Source organism: Ambystoma mexicanum, chromosome 10 (genome assembly GCF_040938575.1).
Source record: "Ambystoma mexicanum isolate Mex_15411 chromosome 10, UKY_AmexF1_1, whole genome shotgun sequence".
In the NCBI taxonomy this organism is placed as follows: domain Eukaryota; kingdom Metazoa; phylum Chordata; class Amphibia; order Caudata; family Ambystomatidae; genus Ambystoma; species Ambystoma mexicanum.
Window position 1 is genome coordinate 1194918470 of NC_090932.1, and position 13448 is coordinate 1194931917.

Consider the following 13448-nt stretch of genomic DNA (forward strand, 5'->3'; position numbering starts at 1 on the left):
TCAAACGTTTCTATCCATGGCATGGCATATATAAATTATCAAAGCAGCTAAATGTGTGCCTTGTCTTTCAATTCAATAACATTTTCATTCTTCCTGGTATATTATGCTTTTAAATGTACCATTTGATACTTGGTCCCCACACCAGTTGACCTTTGGGGGCAAAACAGAGGGGTTGGAGCCTCCAAGTTAGCCCAACCCAGTTTTAAGTGGACCCTCCCATTCCCAGTTAATCTCTCCTAAAATGTAGGTTTCACTGCACCCCTGCTGACAACTGTGCTCTCATCTCAGCCCGGGGCTGAAAGGAATTAATCGCTGCTTGATGCAAATGCTGCCACATTCAAGTACTTGCAAATGTGAGTGAAGTGGACTTTTCAGTTAATTTCTTCATGAACTTTCCACTAATCTGATGAAATCTTTGACTGGTGCCACTCTGTCTAAAAAGGCAAATATTTTTTGGGCATCCAGTTTTCATTGTTTATGTTTTGTCAATTTTAGTGGTGTTTTTCCAGTTTCTTTAATCCAAAAGTTGTATATCTTTGTAGATCAATGTTATATATATATTTTGGGAAATAACATTGTTTTTGCAGTGTATACGAAAAACATGTATTTATTGAGATACATACTTTATGGAGTAGAAACATCATGGGATATACAATGTTGAGGGAACAGTCTATCAAAAGGGCTAGCCAACACGCTTCTCCTGATAAACCCGGCAACATATGTCAGTGAGACACTCTCCCTGGAAAGGATGTAGGCAATTTTGAGTACAGATTGATGTACTTTATCAATATCTAGGGCAGGTTCTACAATGTGTGAGGGCCTGTGTGACAAAGGATATGCAGGGGGCCCTAATTTGCACATGTATAGACATCAGCGTGAAATCACAGACAATTATATGACAGGAAGTGATATGAGGCTTTGATACTTGATGGTATCATGGGAAGCAACATTACCAGAAATTGTCATGAGTAAACCAAAGTGCAAACAAAATGTGTGATGGGCAATATATGTTATGTTGATTCATATCATGTACCGCTGACAGTTTTATGTCTCCACGCTCTATTATTTATTGAGCAATATAATGAGTAGGACATTTTGTTTCTAGAGTACAATGTGGATAGAATGAGCTCTACGGACTTCTTCTTGTCACAGATTTCTCACAGTGTAACAAAATGATTTGCCTACGATTACACACTTCAGTTAAGTGGTGATGCAGGGATTTCAGCCCAATCCGAAACATAGAATTGTGACCACATATATTTTCCTGGCACTAGTTGGTAGAAAGGTGTGTTTTTGTCTTTCAAGAATACTCTATGCACAAGTCATAATAAACCACTCTGACAAACATATGCATCCTTGTAGAATATTGTTATGCCAAAAGAGGATAACTGTAGATGCTTTGTTTTCCCTATCTTGAAAAGAAGTCTGTATGTGAGATAGCCTGCTGGTAAGATAGCTCAGTGGGTTGAGCGCTTGCTGCTGCAATCTATGTGTGACTTGCCGGTCATAGGTTTAAATCCTGGCAAGGCCAACTGAGCCTTTCATTCTTCTGTGTTCTATAAATGAGTATCAACTTCGGTTGGGATGATAAATCAATGTAAATATGTTCTATGTGCAGCGATTTGGTGAACGTGCTATATAAATAGCAAATCATTATTATCATGTATCAGAATGCAAAGCATCGTGAGATGAAATAATTACTTTTAAGTTGTGTAAATGTACTTTTAAGACTGCAACAAAATGTGTTGATGTGGCCACCTAGTTTAGTTTTAGTTTTACACAGGCAGTCAAGCGGAAACTAGGGTGGGTCAGGAGAGCCTTGATGCCCTCGAGTAGGAAGGGGCTTAAACATGTAACATACTGTGAAACAATGTACTTTGTTCCTAACTCCTTGGACACCCACCTCCTTCTCACCTGTTGCTGTCCTAATCTCAACATGTATGCAGGAACAGAAGCAAAGTGCCTGGGAGCATGTGTGCAGATACTGAAAATACAATGTTACACTGTTTTTATCTGTAAAAGAAATAAAACATTTAGCAGTGGTTATTTAAAGGAAGTGTGCCATTTTTATTTTGTGTGGCAAATGAATGAGTGGTCGCAACAATGGCTATCATTTGGTTCACTGAAAAATGTTTTACTTTACAAAAAAAGGATGTATCAGAGATTTTGCAGTGCCTGTGTATGTCCTATTCTACATATTTTACAATAGCTACAAATACAGCCTAGGGGCACAAATACGTATGCTATAAAATCTATGTAACAAAAATACTTGACTCTAGTCATGGGCTATTTTGAGGAATTTTACCAAATTTCGAGATATGTTTATTTGTGGGCGTGTGTGAATTCATGGTTGCATACAAAGGATTTTAAATGGTCTACAATACCTCAAAGTAGCTCCTGCCAACAGAAAAGTACTTTTGTGATGTAACACACATAAAATGTGCAGTGTTTATTATAATGTGAGGAGACAGGGGAGGAAGCAATTGGAGAAAGCATACAGGCATGCTGGGGGTGGCGAGGGGATAGAGCCCTTCTCCTACTGCATGCCCAGCCCCCTCTCCAGTTACATATGCATCCTCTCCGCAAAACAACATCCTCCCATCCTTGCTCACACTAAGGTACCACTAGGAGGAGGAACAGCCAGTGTTTGTAGTTTTAAACCAAGGAGGCACTTTTTCTCCCAGTGGTGTTTTCTGGGGGTTTACCAGATTCAACTGAAAACCAGAAAGCATAAATATCTTCTTTATTCTCACACGCTAAAGGCACTGGTATTTCCCAGCAGACTGATGAAAACAATTGCCCCTTGCGGAGGCCTTTCTAGAAGCCATAATGAATCAATGGAAAACACAGTTTTAACAGACTCAACTTTGTGAAATTCTTGTTTACTCCCCACAATAAAAAGTAGGAGGCCATTGATGGGTGCGTCCACTGCATGAAAATCACTGAGAAGTGCTTGGAGGTCCACGTGAAGTACTCATAAACGAAGGTCCAAAGCTGATTGAAGAACTTGTGCAGAAAGAGCGGCTGTTGTTGCTGTTTCCACCACGAGGAACGTTCACCAAAAGGAAGGGTGCTGCTGCATGACAGGTCCAGATACCTAAACCAAGCCCCATCAACTACTTGTGAAGAAATTCAATAGCCATGGAAAGGAATGTTGAAAGGCTGATTTCCTAAATAGCAAGCAAGAAGGCTGCTGGCATTGCTTCTTCTGTGGGCTTCTGTACAAAAGGCTTGTTTTAACTATTGAAAATGCTGCACCACTCATGCCATGGTGATGATGTGACAATACTAGGTGATGTCATGAAATAGACCAATAGCCCTCAGGAAGGAAATAGAAGGAAACTCACAAAGACTTACCACGCTGAAGACAATGCAGCTAGGTGAAGTCAAGATAGAGCTAGAGACCAAAGCTCTCCAGGTGCATAGGAAGCCGTAGACACTTTGAAATGCAGTTCTGAAGAACAACAAACAAAGCTCTAAGAGCAGTGAAACCAAGTGAAAATCCATTGGACCTCAAATGTCTGGGCCATTGTCTATGTCTATGTGCTTATAACGCGCCGGAAGCCCGTGGGCATCAGAGCGCGGTGAGACCAGTGGTGTTAAATTCACGGGTATAATCTATCAGGATTTAAAAGTCCCTACAGGTAATATCAGCAACCTAATGTGCTTCGGTACTACTGGAATAGAAATGTTTTCAGAGCCTTCCTGAAACTGAGATGGTTTCCTTCCTGTCTCAGGGCTACAGGTAGCTAATTCCAATATTTTGCCGGCTTGATAGGAAAAGATCTTCCTCTTCCAGTTGCCCTTTTGGCCTCTGGAATGTTTAATAGACCTCTGTCTGCCGATTTTAGACATCTATGGGGCACGTACAATGAAAACAGTTTTTTAAAGTACGACGGCGCCTCCCCAAAAAGGCATCGATGGACTATTGTCAACGCCTTGAACTTGACTCTATCCTCAATTCTGAGCCAGTGCAGTTCTTTTCTTCCTTCGGATATGTGGTCTCTATATTTCTTTTTCTTGATGATGCGAACTGCATCGTTTTGCATCACTTGGCACCTTATTAATTCTTTCTTGGAAGCTCCCAGTACCAAGGCATTTCCATACTCTAAACGAGACAACAGGATTGCTCTTGCGATGGTAGCTGTATCTGTCTCATTTATGAATGGTCTAATGGCTCTTAGAAGACATAAGTAGTATATGTTATTTTTGTACAGGTAATTAACCTGTGCTTCAGATCCTACTGACTCTTCAACCATCATCCCCAGAGTTTTTACTTTAGACACTACTGGTAAAATGGCTTCTTTAATGTGGAAGGCCTTGTATTGAGGGTCGAGTTTGGATCTGGCCTGACGTGATCCAAAATCCATAGTTCGGTCTTGGTATTGTTTAGGCACATCCAGTGTCTTTGCATCATGATATTGACGATATTATATATTTCCTCTATTTTCGATGGCATAGTCTGCCGTTAGTTCAAAGATCAGCTGCCTATCATCAGCATAATTGGTAAAATATACGCCAATTTTTTCCAGCAGGTTGCAGAGGCTTCTCATATAGAGGTTAAAAAGCAATGGGGACAGGCTGGCTCCCTTAGGGACACCAAGCAAGATCGGAGTTGCTTCTGAGAATGTATCGCCCCAGTGTATTCTCGCCTTCCTGTCCTTAAGGAATGATGCTAGCCATGCCAGTGCTGTTGGCGAGCACCCAGCTATTTTGTCCAATGCTAATTGGAGAAGCTGGTGGTCGACCAGGTCAAAAGCCGCGCTAAGATCCAGCAACATAAGTAACCCTGGTTTGGCTTTCTCTATCAGCTCCAGCATACAAGTCTGTAAGTCCAACATGGCTGACTCTGTGCTGTGGGCTCAAGAGCATTCGTTGCTCTTGAGCCTTTTACCTGGATGTCTGTCCTGAAACCTCCTCTCTCTGCGAGGTTGAAGACAACCATAATCGCACTTCTTTTATAAAGATGCATGCTCCACGCAGAGCTCTCTAATATAGGGTCCCTGCTGATATTCCTGCTCCTGTACAAGAAACGCAAGAGGAGAAGTCGTTGAAGTATCATTGCTAAAAAAGATAACTGATTTACCAACCCTGCCTCAAATAAACATATAAACATATATCAAATCAATTATCAGAAGCTTCAAAACAAAGACAGAGAGGCCTGTAAGAGGAATGCATAATGCCGATGAGCCCTCACCAAGGAAGTACAAAGAACTTCAAGAAACCACACAACTGCAGAAGCAGCAAGGGGCCGGTAACAGAGCTGGCGAATGAAAGTTTTCAGATGCTGTGGAAGTGGAAGACCCTCCGAGATGCAGTCCCATGGAGGATCAGACAAAGTTGTCAGAGCTATGGGTGTGAATGAGTGCACATTCATTGGCCTTCCACACACGGGTGCCCTGAATTGCTCCTTGTGCTTTTGACAGGGCTGTCAGTGCCGCAACCCCTGTGGGGTCCTTCGGTGAAAATCTCCAAATCATGCTCCGTTGTTTTAAGGAGGACATATCATATTATACGCTCTTAAGACATGTCACAGCATTGCTTGAACATACCCCTGGGAAAACCAAAATGAGAGATTACCATGCACTGTACCACCTGGACCGGTGCCAGTGGGCAAGCCAACTACTGCGCCTTGCACAGGCCAAAATCCGACACCCATACTCACCTCGTGTTGATCCAGAAGGAAGCCACCATTTCGAGCAGCAAGTGCCACAATTCAGACACATCACAAACAAACACCAGGCACTAAGATAAGGTAAGCTAGAATGCAAGAACAAACGTCACTGTTGGATGTGACTCCGCCGAAACGGAAAGATCTCAGCTTGAGGATGAGGTCAAGCATTGCTGCCTGCAAGAGAGGCGCTGAGGGATGGGTGGGAGGTGGGGGGTTCCACAGCAGAGACTAGGAATAGCCAAGCATTATTCCCAACAATTAAAAGTAAAGGTTTATGAAACTCAACGTTTCCATTAGCTATTTGCTGTCTTACACTTTCTCCTGTTTATGCTATTATTTTGCTGCTCTGTAGAAGACGGAAGATGTGACACACTGTTTCATTCACTTGTTTATGAGGGATAACGGATTGCTCTTAGGAGAAAGGTGATGCCCAAAGTCTCTGTGTTTCTAACACTGGAACAAAGGAGGTGGGAGCTGTACCGTTACAGTTTATGACGGTATTTACCCTCCGTTTATTTAACCAAATTGTTTAGGTCACAAAGTAATTTTGCTGACTCTTTTAGACCCCTTGACATATTGCTGGCATTTTGGAATATAGCGTTTTTTTGCCGACAGGGATACCTCTTCTGCAACTATTTTTCCTATACTGCCCTACGTAAATTATTTTCCTGCCAGGGCAGGGGTACTACAAACACTTTATTAAAAATGCCCCATTTTGTGCTGTGTGAGTGAGTGCCCTAAGCCTGTAAACATGTTCACTGTTATAGGCCTGGTCTCAGCTGTGTACTGTTCCTTTTGCTGCACAGTGTTGTAGCCTTTTTACTACATCGGTACCCCTGTGCTTCCCAAGCAGGAGCAAAATAACTACTAGGTCGTTTACAAGCTCCACCTCCAATCCATTTCATTTTGAGGTCGTTCTTTGCATTTTATTTATACAAAGACCAGGCAATGTGGATGTTTTTGCCGACTGGGCTCTCTCCACATCCCACAAAAGAGTCTTCATATGAGTGGCATAGAGTTCTAACTGGATGAGAGTCTCACAGACCTTCCAATGAATATCCTGGTGTGTGGTGTGTGTGTGTGAGAGAGAGAGAGAGAGAGAGAGAGAGAGAGAGAGAGAGAGAGAGAGAGAGAGAGAGTGTGTGTGTGTGTGTGTGTGTGTATGTGTCCCCAAATGTGGGGCCTGGCTGACCTGTCCTAATTGAATAGCTGCAAGCACTTTGAATGGTGCATGGATTGAGGCCACGCCAAGCATGGTCTGTGTTTATATCTCTGAGGGTCCTGTGCCATTCCTCAGAACCTGCTTGGGATCACAGCTGAAGAAGAAGGTGCTGTCCTCATGATATTTGGTGTGGGCATATCGCTCGTGTCTTCTGAAGGAGAAGATATCCTCTTTCCCGTGCATGGCTCATCCTCCTTCTGATTCTGTGGAAACAGCAGTATCTTCCTGTGCCGCAACCCTGTGTGGATGTGTGCATCCTGATCAGCTCCTACATGCGTTGTCCGTGACTAGGACAAAGGGTGGAGCCCAGCTGCTGAGCTGGAACTGTGTGGCATGTTGCTGCAGGTCAAATTCTGCTCTATGATCATTATCCACACGGGGCCCACCTACTTTGGTTACTGAGTCCTTTGTTCCCATCGAGCACCACTGGTCTGTAGTCAAAGGCTAGTACTGTGGTACCTCTCTGCTGAAGATTCACTGCCATCCACCATTCTAAGGGCAATTTCTTGTGGGTGACATGGTCTAGGTCACTGGAACAATCCTTCGGTCCCCAGGGGCTTTGTTTGCAGTCCTGGGATCAGGTGTTAGAACAGTGAACTGCAAAACCTGTTATCTCCTTTGAACACTGCATCCTTTCAATCAACTCCATTTTCACAGAATCAGCAGCCTCCCTCCTCCACATAATTGAAGTCTGCTGGCTTCAAATCCATTGCTGTTGTCCATGTTCATTCCTTGGGGGCTTCATGTTGAGACCATTTTCAAAGGTACCACTGTATTAATTTCACTTTATGGTATTCGTTGGTCAGTTTTGCAACCTTCTTTTCCTAGTCCACTGGTCATCGAACATGGGCCAGGAACTCATCTGGCGGGGTACTCCACCCTCGGGAGCCTTAAGTTAGCTTCATTGGCAGCTCCCCTGGAATGTGGGTGATGCTTGCCTCCCGTGTAACCAGGAGCTTGAATATTGACTTTACCTCGTTGCTTTCTAAGAACAAATCTTTCGGAACTTCTGCAACTCCTTGTAAGTATTTGAGACATTTACGTACCTGGAATCCTTCTATGCATACCTGTTCTTATATTGGAGTTTTTTTTTAATTTTTATTATTCCATTGATTTGTACTATTTATCTGATATTTTAAATGCTTTTGTGTGTAAAAACCAGTGCTCTCCCCTCAGAAAGTCCCCTCAAAGTGGATTGTACTAACATATATCTAACCTATATAATGATGTATTCTACTGACTTTAAAGGTGCTTTGGATCTTTCATAGACTTTATGTTCTGTTTTTACTAATACGTGTGTCTAATTTTAGAACATAGCTGTATTTGTATATACCCCTTAAAATCTTTAATTGTACCAAAGGGTATATTTTTCAGTAGGTATTCTCTGTGGACAATTCTTTGTTACCTGCTCGTGGGTTGGCAAACAGTACTTTAAAACCGTCTTTGTCCCCTCTTAAGAATGAGTTCTGGCTGCGCTGTCACGTTACCAAAGTGAGAGTCAGATCTGACTTCCCTGTAAGCTCTACCTTACACTATGGATTGTTTTCCCGAGTGTTTGACAATGAATGTCATGTCATGTGCATTTCTTGACTGATAATGACATTTTACCATTATTTACACCTATGTAAGCTTTATGTTCTCGGTGCACAGTGTTCTGTTTGGGGGTACCTATTCCTGCTCTATTATAATTATGTGATAGCACATCACCTTCATCCACCTGCAAGGTTTCGAAAGTGCACAGGTTCTATGCCCCTTGTGTGATATTGTCTATCCTCTTCTGTTGAGCTTTGGGTGAGCTCAACACCTGTACACCTCATCTGTCTAGATGATGCTAAATGAAACACCTGTATGAACAAAATGAAACAGTGGGGAAAGGTCTTCAGACATACAATGGACATTAGTGAACAGTGGGATTTGGGAAAATGAAAGTGGTGTGGGAAAATGAAACTTGATTTGAGCAGTCGAGAGTACAGTAGAGTCTTAGCGGGAGCAGTGTAGGGATGAGTTTGTTGGGGGTTGTGAGAAGCCGGGGGACCTTAAAACACTCTCCCTGCACTGACACCTTAAGTGCCAATTCCTGCCTGTTGAGGATGCTGAATTCTCCATCCCCCTCCAAAGTTAAGCATAATGAAGTGTTGGGCATGTGCTTGAGAAGCTGGCGCCTGAGTTGACTTGTCAGACTGGGAGCTGTAACATTTGTAGTGCTGTTGCAGCATTCCTAGTTGCCTTTGGCATGTCAGGCCTATGAACCCTCCCTTCACTGACTGTCTATCTTACCATTCCATCCTGATTGTGCTACTCACTACTATCACCCCCTTTACAACATAAGCATGCACTAATGTGGCCTGTGTGTGAGAGAAGTTGATACCTAAATTGTATAAAACATTTACATTAGTGTATAGGATGCACGATTCAGGGAGAAAACATCATTGAATGCTAGCCTTTGGGATTCTTTAAAGAGATGTCAATTTCTCTGCCAGGCACACCAACTATTTACTTAGCATATTTGCACTGAGCAAACACACACATACTGGGTGCAAAGAAAATAATGTGAAGTGTGTTGAAAAATTATTGTAGGTGGTGATAACAGCTGGTATGTATTAGTGGTACGTTGACTGACGCAACGCGCCATCTGTAGTAGTATGGAGAACGAATTTGTGCTGGGCTAGCTTGATTGAACCGGCGCCCTCGCACACAAAAGTTAAATTGATTTGAAGAAACAGATTTGGAGCTGTTGGACATGTTGATAGAAGTGGTGATCACATGCTGTGGGCATTAGTGACAGGTTGAAAGGGACGCACTCACGCAAAAGCAGTTAAATTGCATAAACAAATAAAACATAAACAAATGTGGGGCTACTGGAACAATTGTTGGATGCCATCATCACAGGTGGTAAGCATTAATGGCAGGTTGATTGGCTGAATGGCACAATAAACATGCTTGGGCAGTTTGATGGAGACGGAATTTGCAGTGGGCTAGCTTGCTGGAAAAGGTGCGCAAACACACAAGCAGTTGAATTGCTTACAGGGAAAAAGCAATACCAACTAACATGTCTTCAGAACCAGTGGGCCAACTTAGTAAGAGCAGAAACAGTAGCTGATGAAAATATTGGGGATGCATGAATCTTAGGTAGAAGAGCAGTACAGCATCAGTCAGTGACCATAGGTTGCACATCAACCACTACTACAAGTATAGCAAACATTCAAACTCTGATCATGTTGGTGGCTGCTAATGCTTCTCACTTACCTGTGTCAGCCACCTTAATGTAGCCAGACCAAAGCCCAATTCCCTAATGTCAGAGTCTAGCAAATGTGGGATGTATCACATGCTCCCTGGATGCAACTGAAGAGCATACACATCCAAGCTGTTGAGGTGCCAGCTGAAGAGTCTCCCACTGTATCTGTGGCTGAAGGAGGAGATGTTCTTGAGGTGGGGTGGACTTGCATCTCTCTGCTATAGGTCAAGCACAGGGGTGGACTGGCCTATATGGAACTCTGGAGATTTCCCGGTGGGCCTCTGCACCCTGGGCTTATTTTGTGTGTTATTTCTAAATTTTCTCATAGGACCACATTGGGCTTGCTGAAAATGTGTCATATGAGGCCACTTTGAACATTATTTCCAGGGCCTCTTTAGGTCCCCAGTAATTATTTCCAGGGCCTTTTTTAGTTCCCAGTCCATCCCTGGTCAAGCATAGCAGAGCCATGCCCAGTTGCCCATGTTGAAGAAGTAGAATGTGTCTTAGTCTAGCACACCCACTGCTTCCCCCCCCATTCCACTCCTTTTGTCTCTGATATCAATGATGGCAATAGTGGTGGTGAGGGTGATGGGGGTAATGATGAAAACCAGGACATACATGACTACACCCCCTCTTCTCATAAGGGAACACTGAGATAGGTTCTAACGGCTAGGAGCACTGATAATGAGCCCAAACTTAGCAGTGGCGTAGCGCGAGGGTTACAACTACCCCCATATGTTCAGAGTGAAGAAATACCATTGCAAATCGTGTGTACACTATTTTTTTTTCTTTTTATTATATTGTATTTGGTTTACAAAAAAAATGAATTCTTTTACAAACAGAATAGTTACACATAAGAATAAGCGCATTAAAAGAAAAGAAGAAAAACAATCTAAATTATAATCATACTTCAAGTTTCCCTTCCCATTCACGTTTAAAATTTCTCCTATTTGAATAGTCAGTTTTACCCCTCCACGTCTTTTTGCGGTCCTTCATTGCTTAACTTCTTACCTAATTACTCAATGACCTACGTTTAGGACCTCAAAATTTACCCCCCACCACCCTGGAGACCAAGCACTTTTCTAATCAGAGGACAACATTACATTTTTCCGACCTCTGAATCACTGCTATTGTTAATCCCTGTAAAACACCAGAGATCAGCCTGTCCCAAAACATGTCCAGTATGTAATATGCACACTCAAAGCCACATTTTTCAAAGAAAACGGATCTTGCTTGCCACGTGCCTTCGCAGTCCATTAATAGATCCGAGATGGATTGCTTTTCAGGATTTCTACAAACCTTGAATAATTTAATTGCTGAGTGTCTCAGTCCTCTATTTGCTAGTGCCTCCCCTGTGTGAAATTTCACCAGATATTTATTTGAGAACCCTAATTTTTTGTCAGCTTTCAACAATGGGTTCGGAACATACTTCCTCAATGGTATTAATCCAATCCATTAAAAAACTGGATTTCTATGTCTCTCTTCTCTAGCCAGTCTTTTATGGCCATGTTTATGTCTTTATGTCTAAATATAATGTGTCTTCTTTTGCTAGATGGATGAGTCGGAAGAGGGAAATTAGTTTCCACCTCACCTGTGCCTTTAATGACTTAAGGACCTATTCGAACCTAATATTTTCAATCGGCAGTCAGGTCGGTAAGCCAAGGACTTTTTTCCACATTATTCCTTCCCATTTTTGCCATGTGCTATCCCACAGATGAGGTTTGGCTTCCACCCCATACGTTATGACTGGTATTACCTTTGCCTGATAGAACTTGATTAATGGTAAAGTAGACAATCTGCCGTATCTCATCAATAACTTTTTCATCTGAGCAGAAAGTTGATTGGTTTTCATACCAATATCTTGTTCTGCTTTAAATGCTGCCAGTACCACGTATATTTTGTAACCCAGATATAACAGCTCTTCGAACCTTAGAATTTGTTGGCCCTCCAGCTTCCATTGCTGGAACATGACCTTTTTGTTCTTTTGTCTGAAGACCATTATCTTTGACTTATTAGGATTCAAAACCAATCCATTCTCTTTGGCATAGCACTGTAATTTATTCAAAAGACGCTGCAACCCGATTGCCGTTTTATCAAGTAAGACAATGTCATCGACAAATGCAAGCCAACGGATTTTAACTCCATTCAGTGTTGGACTTGCCAAATCCTCTGGGACCAGGAAGTGCCCATATCAGCCAGATATAAATAAAAGAAGAAGGGTGCCCCCAGGGCACCCCCATTCCACCCTCACTGGGTCTGATAGGTGCCCCTCCTTGTCGAGATGAACTCCAACCAGGGTATTTGTATGTAGTTCGATTAACATACCCAAAATTCCTTCCGGCAGCCCCCTTGCTCTAAGCTTTGACCAAAGCCTACTTCTGTCGACTAGGACTAAAGCTTTAGAGAAATCGACCCATACCCCAAATAGCTGTTGTTCCTCTTATTCCCTGTATTTTTGTCATGATCTCTGCTTCCAAAAGGTCAGGGTTTTCCCAACTCCCTTGGAAGCAGATCCATAACCCAGGTTCCGAGTGCCAACCAGTCCCAATTGGGACCTTTTGGACCCAGTCCTGGCGCCAGTGGCACCAGGCTCATAAATATGCCCAGTCCCAGCGCTGGAAGCGCCGGGCTCATAATGCTTGGGTGGACTTACCTGCAGCAGACCATGCTGCTTACTTGCCTGCCAGTTGAGCCTCTGATCCTCTTCTGTTTGGAACTACTTTTCCTGTTGGGTGGGGCTGGAGCCACTCCCTAGATTTAGAACACTGGAACTCTTCTGGAAGGCAGGAACTCTTTTCTTACCAGGAACTCTTTTCTTACTTAGGCGTGGCTGTGGAAGGAGACACCTAAGCACTACAGGAGACTATTTAAACCACACCCGGTGGATGAATCTTGCTTTGCGTTATTCTGCACCCTCTGCAGCAGGACGCTCATCGTGTCTTCTGCATCCAGTCCTGGGCCTAAGGAAAAAGGCTTACCATCCTGAATCCAGTCTTCAGCAACACCTATAAAGACAAGAAAGAACAGGTTAGCATTCCGGCATCTGAAAGGCAAAGGCTTACCATCCTGAATCCAGTCTTCAGCAACACCTATAAAGACAAGAAAGAACAGGTTAGCATTCCGGCATCGGAAAGGCAAAGGCTTACCTACTCTTCGTGCGCTCCGGAGGTCTTCATACTGCATTCCGGCATCTGAAAGACAAAAGCTTACCAACTCTTCGCACGCTCCGGAGGCCTTCGGCGCTGCATCCGCATCTGAAAGACAAAACAAGGTGCGTTTAAAGACATTGGGGAACTTTAATACTCACGTGCCATTAC